Raw genomic sequence first — 19228 nt, 5'->3', positions numbered from 1 at the left:
TCCTCCCACATCACCCACCAAGTGCGCCCAGGTCCTTCAGTAAAAGCAACTCCACGAATGGGTCTGCCTTTGCCCAAGGCAGGAATAACCCAGACTGTTTTCCCCAGCATATTTTTTATGTGCACTACAGGGACTTTATCCCCTTCCACAGTGCATAAATGTTCTGACTGGGCAGGGCCAGCTCGATTGACAGATCCCGTAGTGTTGACTAACCAGGTGGCTTTTGCTAAATGTGTGTCCTGGTGTTTAAATGTCCCACCGCCCATTGCTCTCAGTGTAGACTTTAACAGTCCATTGTATCATGCAGTTTTCCTGGAGGCTGGTGCATGAAAGAAGAGGTGATACACCCACTCAATGCCGTGCACTTTGGCCCAGGTATCGATGAGGTGCCTATGGAAATCAACCTGCCAGGCCTCCCCATATTTTTATTTCAGCCATTGTCCTCATACCACAGAGGCTTTACCCGCTTGGCTTGCTTGACTGCAGCCCATGATTCATGTTCATGGATAACCTGTGCAATAGTGTCCATGGTCAAGTCCACCCCTTGATCATGAGCCCACCATGATGGTTGTTTCGATGTTCTTCAGTGGCCCGACTCTTGGGAACATGAGCATCCACATGTTGTACTTTTAGAACCAGGTTCTCTACCCGGGCAGCAATATTTTGCCACAAAGCGGCAGCCCAGATGGGTTTGCCTCTGTGCTGCCAGTTGCTCTGCTTCCATTGCTGTAAGCACCCTCACAGGGCATTTGCCACCATCCATGAGTCAGTGCAGAGTTAGAGCACTGGCCACCTTCCTCGGTCAGCAATGTCTAAGGCCAGCTGGATGGTGTCCTGGTTTTAGCTGGGACAGAGTTAATTTTCTTCACTGCAGCTGGCATAGTGGTGTGCTTCCGACTTGGAGTGAAAACAATGTTTGGATAACACACAGCTGTTTTGGCTGTTGCTGGGTAGTGCTTGTACTAGTCAAGGACTCTTCTAGCTTCCCATGCTCTGCCGGGTACACAAGAAGCTGGGAGGGGAGGGGGCACAGCTAAGAGAGCGGATTCAAACTGACCAAAGGGATATTCCATATCATGTGTCGTCATGCCCAGTATGTTAACTTGGAGGAGCTGGCCGAGGGAGGGTGGCAGCAATTGCGGCTCGGGGACGGGCAGCGTCGGTCAGCGGGTGGTGAGCGGTTGTATCATTTGTGTTTCTGTTTGGGTTTTTTTCTCCTTTTCCATTTTATTATATTATCATTATTGTCATTATTGTCATTCGAGAAGTCTTGGAGAACGGGGGATGTCCCAGAGAACTGGAGGAAGGCAAATGTTACCCCTAACTACAAGAAGGGCTTGAGGGAAGGTCCGGGTACCTATAGGCCCATCAGCCTTACTTCAATCCCTGGGAACGTTATGGAACGAATCCTCCTGGGGGCCATCACCAGTCAAATGAAGCACGTGATTGGGAAAAGCCAACATGGCTTCACTAAATGCAGATCATGCTTGACAAACCTGGTGGCCTTCCTTGACAAAGTGACTTGCCTGGTTGACATGGGGCAGTCAGTGGACATTGTCTACCTAGACTTCTCCAAGGCCTTTGATACGGTCCCCTGCAGTCTCCTGCTGGAGAAATTAATGCATTATATCCTAGACAAGTGGTCTGTGCAGTGGGTGGGGAACTGGCTGACAGGCCACACCCAAAGGGTGGTGATAAATAGCTCCTTTTCCAAGTGGCAACCTGTCACTAGTGGAGTCCCCCAGGGATCAATATTGGGCCCAATGTTATTCAACATCTTCATAAGTGATTTGGATAATGGGATCAAGTGTAGCCTGATGAAGTTTGCAGATGACACCAAATTGAGTGGGGAAGTAGACACTCCAGAAGGGAGAGCTGCTCTGCAGAAAGATCTGGATAGGCTGGAAGAGTGGGCCAGCAAGAACCTTATGAAGCTCAACAAGGACAAGTGTAAGGTCATGCACCTGGGAAAACATAATCCGGGAGTGCAGTACATACTGGGATCCACCTGGCTGGAGAGCAGCTCTGTGGAAAGGGACCTGGGGTTCCTGGTGGACAGAAAGCTCAACATGAGTGAACAGTGTGCTGCTGCAGCCAAGGCGCCCAACAGGATGCTGGGTTTCATCAAAAAGGGCATTGCCAGCAGAGAGAAAGAAGTCATCATCCCGCTCTACTCAGCGCTTGTCAGGCCACACCTGGAGTACTGTGTACAGTTCTGGTCCCCTCTATACAAAAGGATGTGGCCAGGCTGGAAGGGGTACAGAGAAGGGCCATGTGCTGGTTTTGGCTGAGAAGGGGTTAATTCTCCTCACTGTGGGGGTCGGCTACCTTTCCAGCTTCCCAAGCTCTGCCACGTGGCGGGGGGCTAGGAGGGGCAGGGCCATGGTGGGGACGGCTGACCCCGACTGGCCAATGGCAGGTTCATTCCATACCATGTGACACCATGACCAATATATTGGGGGGGGTGGCAGCGCGGAGGCGGCGCGGCGTCGGGTCGGCGGGCGGTGAGCGGCTGCGGCGCGTGCGGTTTGTTCCGGCGGTTCGTTCCCCCTCTCCCTTCCCTTCCCCCCTCCCCCGGGGCTTTGCACCTCTCGTTGTTCTCCTTTCCATTGCATTTCTACTGTTGTTTCTTTTAATTTTAATTATTAAACTGTTCTTATACCAACCCATGAGTGTTACCCTTCTGATTCTCTCCCCCATCTACCGGTGGGGAGTGAGCGAGCGACTGTGTGGGGCTGAGCTGCCGCTAAACCACGACAGTCATTTTGGCGCCCAATGTGGGGCTCAAGGGTTGGAGATAACAACAGCTGCTGGTCACAGCACCATGTTGTCCTTTTTGCAGTTGGTGTTAAAAATCGGTGTTGGTTTGTTGAGTCTGCTGTGTTCTGCTGTGATTAGTAATGTTTTGCCTACAAGATTTGTTATACAAACACTCGTTTTCAGCTTTATCTGGTATTTGGGGTTTTTGCTGAAACCGTTACTGTACTGCGGATACCACCTTGTTGAGGCAATTAGCAATTATTCCTCCTCCTCTGAGAGATTTTATATGGAGGAAATACAGAATAGTACCTTTGCAACTTTGTTCTATGATGTCTGTGCCTTTGTTACAACAACGTTTTTGTATCTTGAACATCCTTGGGTGGTTAAGGTGCACTTATTGTTAGTTTTTGGGCATGTTGTTTTGGTTTTGACTAAGCAACTTCAGAATATCACCCAGAAATCTGCCCCAAGGCTTGATAGTTACGAGTGGCAGGGCATGTGGGATAGCATGGGCAAATACCTAGGGCAGTGGGCACCCCCAGTGTTTTGGAGTTTCACCCCTGAACAAGTGCAGAATCCTAAAAAACTAGTAGAATATTTGGAGAAAGTATGTTGTTACACTGGGAACTCCAGAGAGACACAGATCACTGCAACATGCTGGGGTCTGGCCCATGCATACCGAGCCCTGCTCAACAGTATTCAATGCCCCCAGGGGGAAGACAATGTCTCTGGATTGAAATGCAAAGTGCCTGGCACTGTAGACAATCCAGCCCTGACAACAGGCACTGCAGCCACTCAAACCCCCACAACAAGTACCGGATCTAGCTCAGAAAATAAACCCGTACGAGTATCAGTTGCCCCCATACACAAGATGAAATCTTGGAAGCGGACATCAACTCGTTTAGAACGGGATGATGAAGAACCAGGGCCATCGCGGGGAGAGGAGGGAGAAGTCATAAATGAAATAGAGACCACCTGATCCCTGTCCTTAAGCGAGTTGCGAGATATGCGAAAAGATTATAGCCATTGTTCAGGTGAGCATATTGTCACCTGGCTGCTCCAATGCTGGGATAATGGGGCCAGTAGCCTGGAACTAGAGGGAAAAGAAGCCAAACAATTGGGATCCCTTTCTGGGGAAGGGGGCGTTGACAAAGCAATAGGAAAAAAGCCACAAGCCCTCAGCCTCTGGAGGCGACTCCTGTCTGGAGTGAAGGAAAGGTATCCCTTTAAAGAAGATGTTACATATCGCCCAGGAAAATGGACAACTATGGAGAAAGGCATCCAGTATCTAAGGGAATTAGCTGTATTTGAGGTGATTTATGGTGACCTGGATGATCAACGGTCATCCAAAGATCCAGATGAAGCCGACTGCACACGACCCATGTGGCGGAAGTTTGTACGGAGTGCACCATGTTCGCATGCAAACTCATTGGCAGTGATGTCCTGGAAAGATGACGAGACACCAACGGTGGCAGAGGTGATAGATAGACTCCGGGATTACGACACAAATATCTCTTCCTCGCTTGTCTCTGCTGTGGAGAAACTGTCCCAAGAGGTCCAGCAACTCAAAGAAGATATGTCCTACTCCCCACCTCGACAGAGCAGTGTCTCAGCTGTTAGGAATAAGCGTCCTTTGGCTCAAAGAAGGGGATACACACTACGGGCCACCCTATGGTTCTACCTGCGTGACCACGGAGAGGACATGATGAGGTGGGATGGCAAGCCTACTTCGACCCTACAGGCACGAGTACATGAACTGCAAGGAAGAACAGTCACTCAGGGAGGTTCTTCCAGGAAAGCTGCTGCTCCAGTTTCCAGCGAGCAAGTCCCCAGACAGAGGAGCAGAAGCGCAGATTTTATTTCTAAGTGTAATAGAGGGACTCCTGATTCACATTTACAGGAAGTGAGTTGTGACTGCCATGATCAGGACTAGAGGGGCCCTGCCTCCAGCCGGGTGGAGGAAAGGGATAACCGGGCTTACTGGACTGTGTGGATCCGATGGCCTGGCACGTCCGACCCACAGGAGTATAAAGCTTTAGTGGACACCAGCGCACAGTGCACCTTAATGCCATCAAACTATATAGGGGCAGAACCCATCAGCATTGCTGGAGTGACAGGGGGATCCCAAGAGCTAACTGTATTGGAGGCCGAAGTGAGCCTAACTGGCAATGAGTGGCAGAAGCACCCCATTGTGACTGGCCCAGAGGCTCCGTGCATCCTTGGCATAGACTATCTCAGGAGAGGGTATTTCAAGGACCCAAAAGGTTACAAGTGGGCTTTTGGTGTAGCTGCCTTGGAGACGGAGGAAACTGAACAGCTGTCTACCTTGCCCGGTCTCTCAAAGGACCCTTCTGTGGTGGGGTTGCTGAAGGTCAAAGAACAACAGGTGCCAATCGCCACCACAACAGTGCACCGGCAGCAATACCGCACCAACAGAGACTCTCTGATCCCCATCCATAAACTCATTCACCAACTAAGGAGCCAAGGAGTCATCAGTAAGACCCACTCACCCTTTAACAGTCCCATATGGCCAGTCCAGAAGTCTAATGGAGAGTGGAGACTAACAGTAGACTATCGTGGCCTGCATGAAGTCACTCCACCATTGAGTGCTGCTGTGCCAGACATGCTAGAACTTCAGTACGAACTGGAGTCAAAGGCAGCCAAGTGGTATGCCACAATTGATATTGCTAATGCATTCTTCTCAATCCCTCTGGCAGCAGAGTGCAGGCCACAGTTTGCTTTCACATGGAGGGGCGTCCAGTACACCTGGAATCGACTGCCCCAGGGGTGGAAACACAGTCCTACCATTTGCCATGGACTGATTCAGACTGTACTGGAACAGGGAGAAGCTCCAGAACACCTTCAGTACATTGATGACATCATTGTGTGGGGCAACACATCGGAAGAAGTTTTTGAGAAAGAGAAAATAGTCCAAATCCTTCTGAAAGCTGGTTTTGCCATAAAACAAAGTAAGGTGAAGGGACCTGCACGAGAAATCCAGTTCTTAGGAATCAAATGGCAAGATGGTCGTCGTCAGATTCCAATGGATGTGATCAACAAAATAGCAGCCATGTCTCCACCAACTAGCAAAAAGGAAACACAAGCTTTCTTGGGCGTTGTGGGTTTTTGGAGAATGCATATTCCACACTACAGCCTGATCGTAAGCCCTCTCTATCAAGTGACCCGGAAAAAGAATGATTTCAAATGGGGCCCTGAGCAACGACAAGCCTTTGAACAGATTAAACGAGAAATAGTCCATGCAGTAGCTCTTGGGCCAGTCAGGGCAGGACAAGATGTAAAAAATGTGCTCTACACTGCAGCCGGGGAGAATGGCCCTACCTGGAGCCTCTGGCAGAAAGCACCAGGGGAGACCCGAGGTCGACCCCTAGGGTTTTGGAGTCGGGGATACAGAGGGTCCGAAGCCTACTATACTCCAACTGAAAAAGAGATATTGGCAGCATATGAAGGGCTTCGAGCTGCTTCAGAAGTGGTTGGTCCTGAAGCACAGTTGCTCCTGGCACCCCGACTGCCAGTGCTGGGCTGGATGTTCAGAGGGAACGTCCCCTCTACACACCATGCAACTGATGCTACGTGGAGTAAATGGGTTGCACTGATCACCCAGCGGGCTCAAGTAGGAAACCCCAGTCGCCCAGGAATCTTGGAAGTGATTATGGACTGGCCAGAAGGCCAAGATTTTGGAATATCACCAGAGGAGTAGGTGACACATGCTGAAGAAGCCCCACTGTATAACAAACTGCCAGAAGATGAGTAGGAATATGCCCTGTTCACTGATGGGTCCTGTTGCCTTGTGGGAAAGCACCGGAGATGGAAGGCTGCCGTATGGAGCCCTACACGACAAGTAGCAGAAACTGCTGAAGCAGAAGGTGAATCGAGCCAGTTTGCAGAGGTAAAGGCCATCCAGCTGGCCTTAGACATTGCTGAACGGGAAAATTGGCTATTACTCTATCTTTATATTGACTCCTGGATGGTGGCAAATGCCCTGTGGGGCTGGCTGCAGCAATGGAAGCAGAGCAACAGGAAGCATAGAGGCAAACCCATCTGGGCTGCCACATTGTGGCAAGATATTGCTGACCGGGTAGAGAAACTGGTTGTAAAGGTATGTCAGGTGGATGCTCACGTCCCCAAGAGTCGGGCCACTGAAGAACATCGGAACAACCAGCAGGTAGATCAGGCTGCCAAGACTGAACTGGCTGAGGTGGATCTGGACTGGCAACATAAGGGTGAACTGTTTCTAGCTCGGTGGGCCCATGACTCCTCAGGCCCTCAAGGGAGAGATGCAACATACAGGTGGGCACGCGATCGAGAGGTGGACTTGACTATGGACGCTATTGCGCAGGTTGTCCATTAATGTGAAACGTGCGCTGCAATCAATCAAGTGAAGCGGGTAAAGCCTCTGTGGTATGGGGGTCGATGGCTGAAATATAAATATGGGGAGGCCTGGCAGATTGACTATATCACACTCCCACAGACCCACCAAGGCAAGCGCCATGTGCTTATTATGGTAGAAGCGACCACCGGCTGGCTGGAAACTTACCCCGTTCCCCATGCCACTTCCTGGAACACTATCCTGGGTCTCGAAAAACAAGTCCTGAGGCGACATGGCACCCCAGAGAGAATTGAGTCAGACAATGGGACATATTTCTGAAACAACCTCATAGATATTTGGGCCAAGGAGCATGGCATTGAGTGGGTGTATCACATCCCCTGTTCATGCACCAACCTCTGGGAAAATCGAAAGATACAATGGACTATTAAAGACTACACTGAGAGCAATGGTGGGGTAGAACATTTAAACACAGGGATACACATTTAGCAAAGGCCACCTGGTTTGTCAACACTAGGACATTTGCAAAGCCATCTGGCCCTGCCTAGTCAGAACCCCTACGTATTGTGGAAGGGGATAGAGTCCCTGTAGTGCACATAAAAAATATGTCGGGAACAACAGTTTGGGTTATTCCTGCCTCAGGCAAAGGCAAACCCATTTGTGGGACTGCTTTTGCTCGAGGACCTGGGTGTATTTGTTGGGTGATGCAGGAGGATGGAGGAGTCCAGTGTGTACCTGAAGGGGATTTGATTTTGGGTGAAAACAGCCAATGACTTGAATGGTATGCTATTAATTGCTATATACAACCGGCTTTACTGGACTGTGTGGATCCGATGGCCTGGCACATCTGACCCACAGGAGATTAAAGCTTTAGTGGACATTGCTGCACATTGTACCCTTGTACATCAAACTACCTAGGGGTAGATTTCATTACTATTGCTAGAGTGACAGGGGGATCCCAAGAGCTGACTGTATTGGAGGCCAAAGTAAGCCGGGAATGAGTAGCAGAAGCACCCCATTGTGATTGGCACCGAGGCTCCATGCATCCGTGGCATAGACAACCGCAGGAGAGGGTAATTCAAGGACGCAAAAGGGTACAAGTGGGCTTTTGGTATAGCTGCCTTAGAGACAGAGAGAATTAAACAGCTGTCTACCTTGCCTGGCCTCTCAAAGGACCCTTCTGTGGTGGGGTTGCTGAAGGTCGAAGAACAGCAGGTGCCGATCGCCACCGCAACAGTGCACCAGTGGCAATATCGCACCAACCGAGATTCTGTGATTCCCCTCCATGAGTTAATTCTTCGACCTGAGAGCGAAGGAGTGACCAGTAGGACCCCCTCAACCTTTTACAGTCCTCTATGGCCAGTGCGGAAGTGTAATGGAGAGTGGAGGCTAACAGTAAACTGTCATGGCCTGAATGAAGTCACTCCACCGTTGAGTGATGCTGTGCCGGGCATACTAGAACTTCAATAGTAACTGGAGTCAAAGGCAGCCAAGTGGTATGCCACAATTGATATCGCTAATGCATTCTTCTCAATCCCTCTGGCAGCAGAGTGCAGGCCACAGTTTGCTTTCACTTGGAGGGGTGTCCAGTACACCTGGAATCGACTGCCCCAGGGGTGGAAATACAGTCCTACCATTTGCCATGGACTGATTCAGACTGTACTGGAACAGGGTGGATCTCTGGAACAGCTACAATATATTGATGGCATCGTTATATGGGGCAGCACAGCAGAAGACATGTTTGAGAAAGGGAAGGAAATATTCCAAAGCCTTCGAAAGGCCAGTTTTGCCATAAAACAAAGTAAGGTCATAGGGCCCGCACAAGAGATCCCGTTCTTAGGGGTGAAACAGTAAGATGGACCTCTTAAGATTCCAATGGATGTGATCAACAAAATAGCAGCCATGTCTCCACCAACTAGCAAAAAGAAACACAATATTTATTGGGTGTTGTAGGTTTTTGGAGAATGCATATTCCAGATTACAGTCTGATCGTAAGCCCTCTCTATCAAGTGACCCGGAAAAAGAATGATTTCAAATGGGGCCCTGACGATTTACAAGCCTTTCAACAAATAAAACAGGAAATGGTTCATGTGGTAGCTCTTGGGCTAGTCCGGGCAGAACAAGTTATAAAAATTTGCTCTAAACCGAAGCCAAGGAGAATGGCCCTACCTGGAGCCTCTGGCAGAAAGCACCAGGGGAGATTTGAGGTTGACCCCTAGGGTTTTGGAGTCGAGGATACAGAGGGTCTGAAGCGCACTCTACTCCAACTGAAAAAGAGATATTGGCAGCATATGAAGGGGTTTGAGCTCCTTCAGAAGTGGTTGGTACTGAAGCACAGCTCCTCCTGGTACCCCAACTTCTGGTGGTCGGATGGATGTTCAAAGGAAAGATTCCCCTCTACACATCATGCACCTGATGTTTCATGGAGCAATGGGTTGCACCGACCACCCAGAGGGCTCGGATAGGAAACTCCAGATACCCAGGAATGTTGGAAGTGATCATGGACTGGCCAGAAGGCGAAGATTTTGGATTATCACCAGAGGAGGAGGTGATACGTGCTGAAGAAGCTCCACTCTATAACAAACTGCCAGAAAAAGAGAAGCAATATGCTCTGTTCACTGATGGGTCCTGTTGTCTTGTGTGAAAGCATCGGAGATTGGAAGGCTGCTGTATGGAGTCCTATACGACAAGTCGCAGAAACTGCTGAAGGAGAAGGAGAATCAAGTCAGTTTGCAGAGGTAAAGGCCATCCAGCTGCACTTAGACATTGTTGAACGGGAAAAGTGGTATGGATGACGATTGCTGAAATAAAACTATGGGCAGGCTTGGCAGATTGACAAGATTTCACTCCCACAACCCTGCCAAGGCAAGCGCCGTGTGCTTACAATGGTGGAAGCAACCGCTGGCTAGAAACATATCCTGTGCCCCGTGCCACCACTTGGAACACTCTCATGGGCCTGGAAAAACAAGTCCTGTACCCCAGAGAGAACTGTGTCACACAATGGGACTCATTTCTGAAACAACCTCATAGACAGTTGGGCCAAAGAGCATGGCATTGAGGGGGTGTATCACATCCCCTGTTCATGCACCAGCCTCTGGGAAAGTCAAAAGATGCAATGGACTGTTAAAGACTACACTGAGAGCAATGGGGGGGAGGAACATTTAAACACTGGGATGCACATTTAGCAAAAGCCACTTGGTTATTCAACACTAGGATATCTGTCAAGCGAGCTGGCCCTGCCCAGTCAGAACCCTTATGTACTATGGAAGGGGAAAAAGTCCCTGTAGTGCACATAAAAAATATGTTGGGGAAAACATTCTGGGTTATTCCTGCCTCAGGCAAAGGCAAACCCATTTGTGGAGTTGCTTTTACTGAAGGACCTGGGTGTACTTGGTGGGTGATGCAGGAGGATGGAGGAGTCCGGTGTGTACCTCAAGGGGATTTGATCTTGGGTGAGAACAGCCAATGGACTGAATGGTATGCTGTTAATTGCTGCATGATGGTGTATGTCAACACTACTATGGTTGCTATATTTCATAACAATGGTATCATGGTAGGATTGTTTCATTGAACCAAGGAAAGAGCAGCAGTGATGGAGCAAGGACTGACTTCAGCATGCAACAATCCAACGCCACACACACCATCTCTCTGAAAGACTCGTACAATAGATGGAACCCAAAGTCATGGACTAAATGAACACAATGGACATTTCACAGACATTTTACAGGGGTTTTCCATAGACTAGGGGAATGATAAATGCAATCAGTATATTCTATTAAAGGGTGAGAAGGCGGCTAGGGGTTATTGAAATTGTATTGGACAGTATGGGACCTGAGCATGACTTAAATGATATGGAATTGGGGTGGATACTGTCATGGTTTTATCTGGGATAGAGTTATTTTTCTTCACTGTATCTGGCATAGTGCTGTGCTTTGGCCTTAGTATGAAAACAATGTTGATAACACACTGATGTTTTAGTTGTTGCTAGGTAGTGCTTATACTAGTCGAGGACTCTTCTAGCTTCCCATGCTCTGCGAGGTGCAGAAGAAGCCAGGAGGGGAGGTGGCACAGCTAAGAGAGCGGGTTCAAAGTGGCCAAAGGGATATTCCATATCATGTGACGTCATGCCCAGTATCTTAACTGGGACAGGATGGCCAGAGGAGGGAGGCAGCAAGCGCAGCTCGGGGAGAGGCGGCGTCGGCCGGCAGGTGGTGAGTGGTTGTATCATTTGTGGTTTTAGTTTTTACCCTTTTTCCCTTTTTCTTTTCCTTATATTATCATTATTTTTATTATTATCATCATCACTATTATCATTATGATTTTGTTTAAATTATTAATCTGTTCTGATCTCAACCTACACATTTTTCATGCTTTGCTCTTCCAATTCTCTCCCCTGTCCCACAGGGGTGGGGGGAGTGAGCGAGCGGCTGCGTGCTGTTCAGTTGCTGAGTGGGTCTGAACCACGACAGGTATTGGTATGCTTCTGTAAGCTGCATTAGTTTTGTACTCTTGGTGGTATGGATTTATTGATACTGAACTCGGATACTGGCTTGTTCACATTGAATTTGGATATACCCGTCAGGCGTTGTAAAATTGAAAGCTAAGTATGAATGAGCTGAGTTAACTCTGGTGTGACTGGTGAATGAACGAGTGACTGAGATGCAGCATAGCTGCAAAGCGAGTGTGGAGTTCTGACCCTTGGTTCTGCTATCCTGCCAGGGGTAATACCGGAACAAAGCTATTGTTAACTTTATTACGGACCAATAGTGTGCCATCTACGTACACGTTGTCATCTTCTGTGCCTCGTAAATAAGAAAACGGAATGGGGGGGAATCAGAGCAGTGAAATTCCAAAGAAAAGCCCCCTAGGACGTATCCTAGCACACTGGAAAGATATAGGGGGTCCGCCGGGTGGGAGTGTGAATAAGAAAACATTGTATTGCGGCTGATGATGTTTTTTAAAGGGAAGAAAGAATGTGGGATGAGGTTATGTATGCAGATATGTTTTCCACTTTGCAGAATCATCTGGAGTGGCAGGGAGATTGTGGTATTAATATTCCACCAGAAGATGCCCTGGTTTTATCTTTAGAAAAAGAAAAGAGAAGTGAAAAGAAGGAGCGGGAGAAAATAAGGAGATGCTGTTCAGCATGTAGTATTGGGCAGAGGTGTTTGAAAACAGTAAACCCTAGAAAGAAGCGAGAGGAGATAGAGGATCAGCCTGAAGATTTGGGATTACCCCCCGCTTAGTAACAAACTTGCCTCTCTCACACCCACCACTTTTGAAACAGACAGTAGTAGTGAGGAGGAGGGAGCGATGAATAGTTTTACTATGGTCACAGCACGAACTCGGAGTAAAACTCAGAAGGCTCCCCAACTCCTAGCCCCATTGCGAGAGGTAATGGGGGTAGGAGGTCCAGCCAGAGGAAAAGTACCCTTCTCCACTACTGATTTAGATGAATGGAGAGAGGTAGCTAGGGGATACCGGGATGACCCCTCTCGACTGGAAAAACGATTTGAATTAAGACTAAAAAAACCAGGACCCCGATTAGACAGATGTAGATTTGATTTTGGGGGAAATGATGGAAACAGAAGAACAATTAGTATTAAAAACTGCACGAACTCATGTGCAGGCCCAAATTACTGGGGGAACCTTACAAGGGAATGTGGATGATTACATTCACCTGACGGACCCACATTGGGCCCCCAATGACGGGCGTGATGATAGATTATTAAAAATTACCGAGATTGGATAAAATTTGGATTAGAAAATGCAATTCCAAAAGCTGTAAATTGGTCAGCATTGTATGCTGTCAAACAGGGTCAGAAAGAGACCCCTCCTGAAGTTTTGGATCATCTGAGAAATGCCATGCAAAAACACACTACCCTAGATCCCTCCTCGGATGTGGGACAACAACAACTTGTTTCTCTATTTTTGGGGCAATTGTCTACAGCTATAAGAAAGATGCTACAGAAGTGAAAAGAACCGGAAATAAGAAGCTTAGAGAAATTGCTTGAGGAGGCATGGAGAGTTTTCAGGAATCAGGAGAATGCCAATAGAGGAAAAATGACAAAAGTGATGGCAACAGCTACGGTGGCAGCCTTGGAACAGAGAGGAATGGTAAGCAGAGGAGGATTGAAAGGACGAGGAAAGGGAAGGCCCTTTGGAAATAGAGGGGGACTGGGAAAGAATCAGCGTGCGTATTGTTGGGAGGAAGGACATTGGAAAAATGAATGCCTCTGCTTTTCTAACTGCATCTCTGCACACTCTGGCAATGCCCTTGTAGCTCTCGATGGCTAATCCTCCACTTCTCCATCTCTGGTAGGCTTCCCTTTTGGATTTGAGTAGACCCAGGAGTTCATGGTTGAGCCATGGGGGCCTCTTGCTCCGCTTACTTCCTTTTCCTTTGTAGGGGATGAATTGGCTTTGTGCTTCCAAGAGAGAGTTCTCGAAGAATTCCCAGCACTCACTAGCTCCTTTGTCTTCCATGGAAGCTTCCCATCGAATCCCTCCCAACTGAGCCCTGAGTGAACTGAAGTTTGCTCTCCTAAAATCCAGAACCCTTGTCTTAGGGGTGACCTTCAGCACGCTCAGCAGGATCCCGAACTCCACAATATTGTGGTCACTGCAGCCAAGGCTATCACTAACCGAGATATTACAAAGCAGGCTTTCTCGGTTTGTGAATGGCAAGTCCAGCAGTGCCTCATTCCTGGTTGGCACATCTAACATTTGTATCAGGAAACAGTCCTCTCTACATTGCAGGAACTTGGTGGATGACATGCGAGCTGCCGTATTGTTCTTCCAGCAGATGTCTGGGTAGTTGAAGTCACCCATCAGGACCAGGTTCTGTTGGCCAGAAGCTTGCTTTAGTGCCCCAAATATTGCTTCGTCGGCTTCGTCATCGTGGTTAGGAGGTCGGTAGCAGATGCCCACTGTGAGGTCCTGCTTGGAGATGACCCCTTTCACTTTAACCCAGAGGCAGTCGATAGAGCAGTCGCAATCACCATAGTTGACTTAGATACATTCAAGGTGTTCCTTGATGTAGAGTGCAACTCCTCCACCTCTTCTACCCTGCCTGTCCTTACGAAAGAGCCTGTAACCGTCCATTGCGATCCCCCAGTCAGTTGAGTTGTCCCACCATGTTTCAGTTACTCCTATGATGTCATACCCTTCTGAGTGGGCACAGAGCGCCAGTTCCTCCTGTTTGTTTCCTAGACTGCGTGCATTTGTAGACATACACTTGAGCTGATTACTCTTCTGTTTCACCTCTTGGGAGACAGCTAAGGAACCTCTACCACCACACTGCTTGGCCTGACTTACTCCCCCGTTGGACGTGCTGGCGTGAGTGTTTTCGCAACGGATCCCACCCGCCAAGTCCTTCAGTTTAAAGCCCGCCTCACCAAGTTAGCCAGCCTACTGCTGAAGATTCCCTTACCCCTTTTAGACAGATGGATTCCATCCCTTCCTAGCATGTCGTCATCATTGAAGAACACCCCATTGTCATAAAAGCCAAACCCCTCATGGTGGCACCAGCCACGTAGCCAGGAGTTGATATACATTATGCGCCTGTTTCTGGCTGCTCCCTTCCCTCAAACTGGCAAAATGGAAGAGAAGATCACTTGGGCGCCAATGTTTTTCACTTGCTTCCCCAGGGCTCAAAAGTCTCCCTTGATTTTACCCAGGTTACGGCTCTCAGTGTCGTTCATGCCTATGTGAAATAGTAATAGTGGATAGTAGTCTGTTTTCCTGATGAGTTGTGGCACCCTCTTGGCAACGTCCCAAAGCCCAAGGAGACCCCGCAGACCTTGATAGCTGAAACAGAAGTCGACTGACAGGGACCTGGGGCATCTACCCTAGCAGATCCACTGGTTAAAATAAAGCTAGCGAGACAAGAGAGAGAGGTAGAATTCTTAGTAGATACAGGTGCTTCTTTCTCTGTTTTGAATCCAGAACTGATAGCTATAAGTAAAGATTTTGTGAATGCAATAGGAGCTACTGGCCAACAGGAAAGGGCATTCTTTTTGAAGCCGCTCAAATTTAAATTAGGAAAGCAGATTGGAATACACCGATTTCTATATTTACCAAAATCAACCAAGCCATTATTGGGTCGGGATTTATTGGAACAACTGGAAGCAGAAATAGCCTTTAAACAGGGAACCATGGAACTAAAAGTAAAAGAGAACCAAATAACTGAAATTTTAAGTTTGGCCCTAATGCACCCTGAAAAGTCCGCTGTATCGGTGCCCGAAATTGAAGAGATTATCAGTCAGGTATATCCAGGAGTATGGGCTGCGGGAACCCCAGGGAGGGCGAAGAATGCCATTCCCATAGCAGTAGAACTTAAAGAAGGGATAAGCCCAGCACGACAAAAACAATACCCCTTGAAGTTAGAACACCGGAAGGGAATAGAAGGACCGTTTAATAATTTTGTACAGCACGGGCTATTAATAGAATGTGAACCAGAATATAATACCCCTATATTACCGGTAAAAATTCCGGATGGAACTTATCGGGTAGTACAAGATTTAAGAGAAGTGAACAAAATTATTAAGGACCTACACCCTGTGGTAGCTAATTCTCATACCTTACTTACTAAATTACGGGATAATCAAGTATGGTTTACGGTAGTGGATTTAAAGGACGCATTCTTCTGTTTGCCTTTAGCCAAAGAAAGTCAAAATATATTTGCATTTGAATGGGAAAGCCCTACCACTGGTAGGAACACTCAGCTTACCCTGGACAGTGTCACCCCAAGGTTTTAAAAATAGTCCAACAATCTCTGGAGAACTTGAAATGTGGGATCCTCCCTCCAAGGAAGGAGTCCTTTTACAGTATGTGGACGACTTACTAATCGCAACTGAAACAAAACCTGACTGCATACAATGGACTACCAGTTTGTTGAACTTCTGGGGACTAAATGGGTATCGAGTCTCTCAACAGAAAGCTCAGGTGGTGCGGCAACAAGTAACCTACCTTGGATACGAAATATCTGGAGGACAACGGGAACTATGAAGAGAACGAAAAGAAACCATCTGCAGAACCCCCCTCCCTCAGACGGTAAAATAACTCAGGATCTTTTTGGGAATGTCAGGTTGGTGCCGGTTATGGATTTATAATTATGGAATAATAGGAAGACCTTTGTACGAACTTTGGAAGAACGACCCCACTCGATTAGCCTGGTCCAAAGAAGCTCAAAATGCATTCAAGACACTTACAAAGGAACTAATGAAGGCCCTGGCCCTGGGCCTACGTGATGTGACTAAACCTTTCTGGCTGTTTTCCCATGAAAGACAAGGTATAGCTCTGGGAGTCCTAGCTCAACGGCTAGGACCCTACAGAAGGGCTGTGGCCTATTTTTCTAAACAGCTTGACGAGGTAAGCAAGGGGTGGCCAGGGTGCCTGCGAGCTGTGGCGGCTGTGGTCTTGAATATTCAGGAGGCCCGGAAATTCACCTTAGGTCAAAAGAGCACAGTACTGGTTTCACACACAGTATCACCTGTGTTGGGACAGAAAGGGAATCACTGGCTTTCCCCATCCTGATTTCTACAATACCAGGCCATTTTAATTGGATCGGACGATGTTACTGTTGAAGTAACCAATGTTATGAACCCAGCTTCTTTCCTCAGTGGAGTGACTTCTGAACTGTTAACACGTGATTTGTTGCTGTACACTTCTGTGGGAGAACTTATCTTGGGCCGCATATCTCCAGGACACAGGGCTCTACCCACCCTGGGGACAGTGATGCACAGACATCAATATGATGGATACAAACTGTCCGTTTATTTAACTGCGTCACACGCTTATATAGCTCTTGCGCTTCCTGTTCCTGCCACTCCTATGGGGAGGAGTCTATCTATCCGTCACAGCCCGTGATCTTCTGGTCGCCGATCCCTGTCTATTCCCCTACATCTCCCCCTCCCCATGCTGCTAAAAGTTCTACAAAGCTACTTGCATAAGCTGATACATATTGCGTTCCGGTCTATGTTCATATAACCCTTGCAGGCGCTCTCTGATTTGTCTTATAACACAGCATAACAATGGCAGCCCACAAGTAACCATGGTTACTACACACAACAAGATCCCCCCAATTATTACTATCCAATCCCAGTTCATATCTCTCTTTTGCCACCCTTTCCCAGTGTCGCTCTCGTTGCAATATTGCTTGCAATCTTTTCAAGGAGCTCATTTCTTTTCCCAATGGTACGGCTAGCATGAGGTTCCATGTCAGCAGACCCTGCAAAGAGGCAACTCAGAGAGGGATTATTCATTGTACATCCTTGCACAGTTCTGCTTTCACACACTTTGCAGGCACCCATTCTATGCGCCCTTCGTTCTCAACCGCGGCGTAGCCCCTCCCCAGGCATCTCAGTTTCCATCCTCTCTCCCATTGCTCACTGCCTGGGAACCTTACTCGTACCTGCGGATAGCGCTCGCCTGCTTGAGCTTTGCCAAAGTGCTTCTCCACTGCTGTAACTTGCTCCTGCCCGCGTATAAAATGATTAAGCGAATATAGCGCACGCATTAAAATAGTTTGCTGAGCTGCTACAGGTATAGCTCCCTTATACCCCTCCCCCTCCCCAAGCTGTATTATCTTTGCTTTCAAGGTGCGATGAGCGCATTCAACAATTGCCTGCCCTGTGCTATTGTAAGCAATGCTGTGTTTTAATACAATATTCCAAGCTTTACACCATTCTTGGGTACTTCGAGCCCAAAAGCATGGTCCATTGTCTGTTTTTATTTCGGTGGGCTTCCCAAGCCGTGCAATCACCGTGGTCAAATGCGTAGTCAAGTCCGTTGCGGTCTGCTTCCGATGTTGAGTAGCCATGATGACTCCACTGTATGTATCAATTATAATTGCCAGGTGCCTTCCGGGGGCCAACTGTGGACATTCAGTAAAGTCAGTCTGCCAGATAGCATTTGCTTCCAGTCCTCGAGGGTTGACTCCTGCCTCCCACAATGGCGAGTGCTGACAGTAAGGACAGGTGGCTACTACTTCTCTTGCTGCTCTTATTGAGATGCCACACTCCTTTGCCAAGGCTTTAGCACCCAGGTGCAGTTGTTCATGCAGTTTCTTCGCCTCCGTCAATGTCCAGACTCCCGCGGCTGCCTCATCAGCCATGCGATTCCCCTCAATCAGTGGTCCAGGCCCTGTCTGATGACTGCGAATGTGAATTACTGTCACAGTTGCTCCTCGCTGCGATAAAGCAACCTCTAGCATCAAGGCAATTTCTGTGTGCGGTACACCCTCTTGTTTCATGGACGTGACTAATTTATACACGTATAAAATGTCCGTGCACACATTTATATGCCGATCTACATCCTTTCGCAGGGCCATCTCTAGCGCTATCGCTTCTAGCCACTGCACACTTTTAGCCTGCTCTTCATACGTCTGGCGCATCCAATTATTCTCTTCTTTCCACACTACCGCTGCTCTGTTCGTCTTCGAGGAAGCGTCTGTGAAATATGTTGGTCCTGGGTGAGGGGCATCCAAAACTCTACTATCCACACTTAAATCTACCACTTTGGCTGTCTCGGCCCACCTCTGTATCGTGCCCGTGACAACTTTTCCTGGGTACGAGTATACCGCCAATTGTATATCCTCTTCACTCTCTACCACCTTCCGCCATTTCTCCCCATTCCACGGCACTGTCAGCTTATCTGGCTCCTTCCCAAAGATTACCTTGCTTTCCCGTCGCAGACGCCAAATCATTCCCCCGGCTACCCTGACTTTTGCGGAGAACGCACCCTTGGGAACCTTCTGATAAACACGGCACAGTGGTTTTTCTTCCCCCGCCCGTATTTGATATAGTAACCCTAATCCTCCACCGGTAGTCAGAATCCAAACAGTGATTAATTCCTCCTGAGGGTCCCACCGCCATACTCCTTCCTTTTGCATTCAGCGTTCTATCATCTGCAACTGCTGGACTGCCTCAGCGTCTAAACTCCTGGGCTCCCATGGGTCGGTCCCTTTCAGCAATGCATAGAAAGGTTGCATCTCCTCACCGGTGACGCGCACGAATGTCTGCAACCACTGCAGTGCTCCTACCAGCTTCTGTACATCGTGTAAATTTTTAACCTTAGGTGTAAGTTTAATGGGCTGAGCATGTATGCAATCCCCTTCTATTC

The sequence above is a fragment of the Phalacrocorax carbo genome, chromosome W (genome assembly GCF_963921805.1).
Source record: "Phalacrocorax carbo chromosome W, bPhaCar2.1, whole genome shotgun sequence".
Classification (NCBI taxonomy): Eukaryota; Metazoa; Chordata; class Aves; order Suliformes; family Phalacrocoracidae; genus Phalacrocorax; species Phalacrocorax carbo.
Note: the sequence above shows the minus strand (reverse complement) of the source record.